This window comes from Urocitellus parryii, chromosome 1 (genome assembly GCF_045843805.1).
Source record: "Urocitellus parryii isolate mUroPar1 chromosome 1, mUroPar1.hap1, whole genome shotgun sequence".
Lineage (NCBI taxonomy): Eukaryota > Metazoa > Chordata > Mammalia > Rodentia > Sciuridae > Urocitellus > Urocitellus parryii.
This window is the reverse complement of record NC_135531.1, coordinates 104282732-104288731: the sequence shown is the minus strand read 5'-3', so window position 1 is coordinate 104288731 and position 6000 is coordinate 104282732.

Below are 6000 nucleotides of genomic sequence, written 5' to 3'. Positions count from 1 at the left end.
GAAGCCAGCCTGGTATGGTGTGGGGTAGGCCACTCTCATACTGGGGGAGCCTGGGAAGGGACCTCTTCTTGCTGCCTGTACCCCTTTGGAATTATGAAAAAAACTGCCGTAACTTCTGCTCCCCCTTCTAAGACAGGATCCCTTGGTAATTGCCAAGGTCCTACTATGTGCAGCCCCACTGTTGGGAAGTCCTCAAAGAGGATCATGATTATTATTATGACAGCTCACTGTGTGACCAGTCCGGGTTCAAGAAGAGGAACATAGTGAGAGATTTCTATTACGACAGTGATTCCCCGGATCTGTCCTAGGACTGCGGAGGCTGACTAGAAGGTCTGACATCCACAGGTGTGGCGGCTGATCTTCTGCATACATTTGACTGGGCCACAGGGTGCCCAGATATTTGATCAAACATGATTCTGAGTGTTCCCATGAGGATGTTCTTGGATGGGATCAGCAGCTGAATCCCTGAACTGATTAAAGACGATGACTCTTTCTAATGTGGGTGTTCAATTAATTAAAGACCTAAAACAACAAAAAGTTTGACCCTTTGGGAAGAATTCTTTCTTTCTTTTTAAAAATATTCATTTATTTTTTAGGTGTAGATGGACACAACACAATGCCTTTATTTTTATGTGGTGCTGAGGCTCAAGCCCGGGTCCCACCCGTGGTAGGTGAGTGCTCTACAGCTGAGCCACAATCCCAGCCCCCAGGAAGAATTCTTTCTGCCTGCCTACCTTGGAACTGGAACATCAGCTTTTTGCTGCCCTCAAAGTTGAACCGAAATATCGGCTCTCCTGGTTCTCAGGCCTTCACACTCCAACTACAACTATCCCCTTGGCCCCCCTGGACCTCCTGCTTGTTAGCTGCAGGTCTTAGGACTGGTCAGCCTCCATAGTCGCCTGAACCATTCCTTATAACAGACCTCTTTGTACAGACACACACACACACACACACACACACACACACACACACCCTTCCTCTGAAGAACCCTGAGTGTTCCAGGAGGGCAGGTCATCAGGAAGGACAGGCTGGAACTCTTGGGCATAGCACAAGCTGAAGCTGAAATCCACAGGCAAACTATCCTCTGCAAGGGGACTTCAGATCTGCTTGTCCTCAAATTGACTAAAGTAGGTGCACCCAGGTCATTGAGGATAATCTCCCTCTCTTAGAGTGAATGGATTATGGATTCAATCACTACTAGATCTCTTCAGGCCATATAGGTAAGTGTCTAACGACACACCTGGGGACTGTGGCCTGGCCAAGTTCACACATCAACTGACCACCACGTGTGCCAAAAGTAATGCCAAACCCCTATCAGCTGATTTGCTTCCCCAATAATCCCAGGAGGAAGATTTTTTTTTAATATTTATTTTTTAGTTTTTGGTGGATCCAACATCTTTATTTTTATGTGGTGCCGAGGATTGAACTCAGCGTCCCGCGCAGGCCAGGTGAGTGTACTACCGCTTGAGCCACATCCCCAGCCCAGGAGGAAGATTTTTAAAAACTCTTTCCTAGAAGAATGTGATCTGCCCAAGGTCACACAGCTGGGTTTGAGCCCAGGAGGCCTCCAGGGCGCTGGGGACTCTGTGACACTAACTCACCACCTCAGTTTTCCTGCAGCCCTCCTTGGTGGGATGGTCTGCTCTGCCTTAAAGACCTGGAGGCTCAGAGAAGGCAGTGGCCACTAGCTGGGGAGAGGAGGGCCGTCCCACCAAGGCTCTAGTCCCTCCCCTCCCCTCAGCAGCCCTCCACACTTGCAGATGCTCCACGTGAACCCTGGGGACCATGGACTCACTTCCCCTTGGCCTCAGCATAGCCCTGTGTAAGGAGGCTCCTCCGGCTTCCCATTGAGGACCTGGCCTCAGAACCCAGGATAGAGTCTGGGGGTCCTGACTGCAGACAGCTGCTGTTCTGAGGAGAGGCCACCCTCGGGAGCAGGAGAGGAGGGCGCTAATCATTCAGGACCAATTTCCCCTCTCCCCAGCCTCAAGCTACACAGGCCCAGAGTAGCCCCAGAGAACGTGCATTCCTTGGGAAACCAGAGTCCCAGAAACCAGCCCCCAAAGGGTCGCAGCTAAGCCAAGCCTGCGGTCAGTGCTGGCCATGGTCTGGCCTACCCACCCACCCCTTCCTGTGGGGGCCTCGGTGCCAGGAGAGGCGGGCCTGTGAACAATGCCCACTCTGTTCTAGGGCTGAGCAGGGGGTGGCTAGTTCAGGTACACCTCACACTGCTGGGCATCTTACGCTCCTGCTCACCCTCACCAGCAGCAGACACCTTGGGGCCTTGGAGGAAACCCAGATGGTCTACACACAGAATGTCCTCGCTCCCTGACAAGTGACAGCTCAGAGATCAGGAGCCAACCTGGGGTTGGGAGACTAGGAGTGGCAACCCAGCAGAGCCAGCCATGGACATCCAGAACCCCACCCCAGCCAACAAGGCTCCATCTTTTTTTCACTCAGCTACATTAACTAGGCCTAGATCATCATGCAGTGAATGAGGACAGAGGGCTCAGAAAGGCTGGGCAGTTTGCCTTTGGTCACACAGCCCAGAAGCAGCAGAAGCGGAACTCAAGCCCAGGTCTGTGACCTCTAAAGCCTGCACCAAACCAAGCTTGGGAAACTCTGAAGGGATCATGGGTCCAAAGTTCATAGATTTCAGCAGACATACATGTATGTTCGCACCATGTGCAAACACGCACCTCTTTTTTAGTAACCAAATGCTGCCGGCAGGGTCCGACCTTCCTGGAAAGGTCTTTGCAAGGGGCTGAGGCATTCCAAGCCTGGTTCCCCACCCTCACCTGGAGGGAGCCTCTCTGCCTCCCACATGCCCAGCCTGACCCAGGATTCAGGGTCCCAGTCCAGGGTGCCCTTGGTGTGAGTAGATGATGGGAGGAGGTCAGCCCTCCCTGCCCCTGCCCCGAGCACCAACAGCCTGGTAGACCTGTGGGTCAGCAGGCCCCCCTCCTCCCCCACCTCCCAGAGCCCACAGGCTGTGGGCCAGGCCTGGCTTCCGGAGTTGCCGCCACCTTGGCCGGCCACACCACACATGGTTTTAATCAGCAGCCCGCCTGGATGAATGGCGCCTTGTGAAAACGCCACAGGGCTCACCTCCACGGCAGGACTGCGCCAGGTGGGGCCACCTCCGGGAGGGAGGAGAGTGGGGGGACCCCAGTGGTGGAAGGGGCAGGGACAGGGGAGAGCACAGCACAGCAGTTACCAGCCAAGGCCTGTGGTCAGGCAGAGAGGGGCGGGTCCTGGCCCTGCCACTCACAGTCTGAGTCTAGGCCACTGAGGGGACCGCTCTGAGCCTTGGGCCCACCCTCAGTCCACAAGGGTGGTCATAGAGCCTCTGATGGGGTCTGTGAGGACTCAGTGAGGGGACATTTGGCACACACTGCACTTCACACCTGGAGTGGGGCACAGGCAGGAAACTCACAAACCAGATTTACTGGGACAGCAGAGGACCCAGATAGGAGCAAGGGAGCTGGCCTCCAGGAGCCAGGGGGTGGCATTTCTGAAGAGAGGGAGGCTACAGTTGGCTCTGGGGTTTCATCAGCTCCTGGGGCCTGGGCCTCTGCTGCCCCTTCCTCACCTCAAAGGAGTCTTGCCTGAGCGTCAGGAGAGACCTCAGCACCTGAGGGCCCTCGGCCTCCCACTCAGTGACAGCCAGAGCTTCAGGCAGCAGCAACTGATGTCCCCCAGCACTCACTGGGTGCTGTGCCGTAGGCACCTCAGGCCTTGACTCAAGTAACTTCCTTCTTTTGTTTTTGTTCCCATTTACACACAACAAACTTCAGAGTCAGAAAGGGCAGCCAGGCCACGGCCAAGCAGCTCTGGGGAGGAGGACCTGGGCTGTAAAGCCACAAGGGTACCGCTCCAGAGCTCCCGACCTTGCCTCTATACCTCTCGCCTTTCCAGGGAGCACCATGTCCCACCTGCGGCACCTGAGGGTGGCCTCGGGTGGGAGCACCTTGCCTTTGATGAGACCATCATGTCCCACCTGAGGGCAGCTTGCCTGAGAGAGCTCAGGGTGACTTCCCGGTGGGCCTCCCGTGGACAGGGCTGTTTTGCACACCAGCACCCCTGCCCAGCTTCCTTTCCCACCCACAAAGATTCCATAAGCTCATTTCCAAGGCCCAGGACCCATGTCCTCCTCCTCTCCCCGACCTGAGCATCCCCCCACCCAGCACAGAGAAGGGGCTGCTGGGCGTTGAGAACAGAATGAAGAGAGAAAAGAGATGTCCGGGGAAGGCCAGACCTCACCACCTCTCCTTGCTGGACCAGGGAGATCCTGACTAGGCTCCTACCCCCTGCACTAGGCCCCACGGGACTCCAGTTCAGCAAAGGTCCCCGGTTCCTTGCACCTCTCCCTGGCTCCTCTCCCACCTCTCCTGGGCAGACTGAGTGGTCAGGGCCTGGCTGTCCTTGCCCTCTGGCTTCCACCTCCAGGCTTGCTCTTGCTTCCCCTGCTGAGTCCCCCTCCCCACCCCATAACTAGTCCTCTAAACCCAGCCCAGCCCCCAGCACCCTGTGTATCAGGATGCCTGCTTTGTCTGACTGGGTTGGGCCCCTTGGCTCCTGGGCTCCTGAGCCTCCGCCCCAGCACTTCCGGGAGCAAAGCCCTGGGGCTTCTGGGAGTTGCCTCAGATTCAGAATCCATCTCTGCAGAGGCAAAAGCTGCTTCCTCTCCCCTCTGCTGAGGACGGAGGCCACCTTTTCAGACGGGTTTGTTCTTGTTCCTCTTCTAACCCACAGCCTGTAGAGACGTGGGTGTCCCGGCCTGACACCATGGTGTCATCTGTAGAAGGGTCACTCCTAGCTCCCAGCTTTTGGGGCTTCTCTGAACTCAGCTGAGAGACCCGTTTCTGGGGGCCCATCTGAGCCGGGAATGTCCCCCTCCAGCTGAGCCAGCCCAGCTGAGCCCATCTGACTGGGTCTGCCCCAGAGCCACACTGACTCCCTGGCCCTTGGGTAGAAGGGGTCCGTGAAGGCCCCTGGGGAGAATAGCACTGTGAAGAGGACTGCGGCATGCTCAAAGGTTAAGCCACAAAAATGTTCAGCATGCCTTTGTTTATGATACTAAAAAATCTAAAATGATCCACATACTCTTCAGTTAAAGTGGGGGACCTTCGCAAATCTGAACCCCCTGAAGGATGTTTACATCACAATTTTATCTGTAAGTGAAAAAAAACAGATTGTAAGATATCATGTTGAAAGAGGAAAACCTCCAGGCAGCTCTGTAAAAGAGGCAGAGGGCTGTGGAGCAGGTAGTGCTCACAGTGGAGCCCGGGGCCACAGGAGAGCCTGCCCTTTCAGAGCAAGACACTGCGCCATTGGCCACCTGCAAATCGGGAACACTACTGTGCCTATTGACATGCACTGGCACTGAGCACAGTGTAGGAGGCACAGACTGAACCCTGTTAATACACCAAATGTGGGCCGTGCTTATTTCCATATCATGGGTGATTTCCGTCTTCTTAGATTTGCTTATTTGTATTTTTAGAATTGTCTGCAATGACTGTGTATTACTTGTATTAATCTTAAAAATAAAAGCAAAAATAATAAAAATATAAGGAAACAACCCAGTGGCGGTCATTCCTGTGTTTACTGACCACATGTTTTTGAGGACACTGCTGGTTATGTTGCCCGACTGAGATTTTGGGGGGAGAAATTGTGATCTGATCTTGTTATCTTGTTAACACTTTCTCTAGTCACACACTGGCTGCCTGTGGGCTTCAAGCTGTAGCTGTACACCTAACCTCAGTGCTCATCACTTAAATAAACCATGACACAGCTATACCACATACCTATGTTTGCAGTGTGCAAGGAAAATGTCTGAGGGATTCCCACCAAAGAAGCGTTACCCCAGGAATGGGGACAGGGGGACACTTGTGCTTTAGGTTCTGTGACCTTTACTAATAATTGCAATTCTTTCAAAATAAGCTAGTATTATGAGACAAAATGGAATTTAGGGAGACTCTGTCTCAGGATGAAAATAAG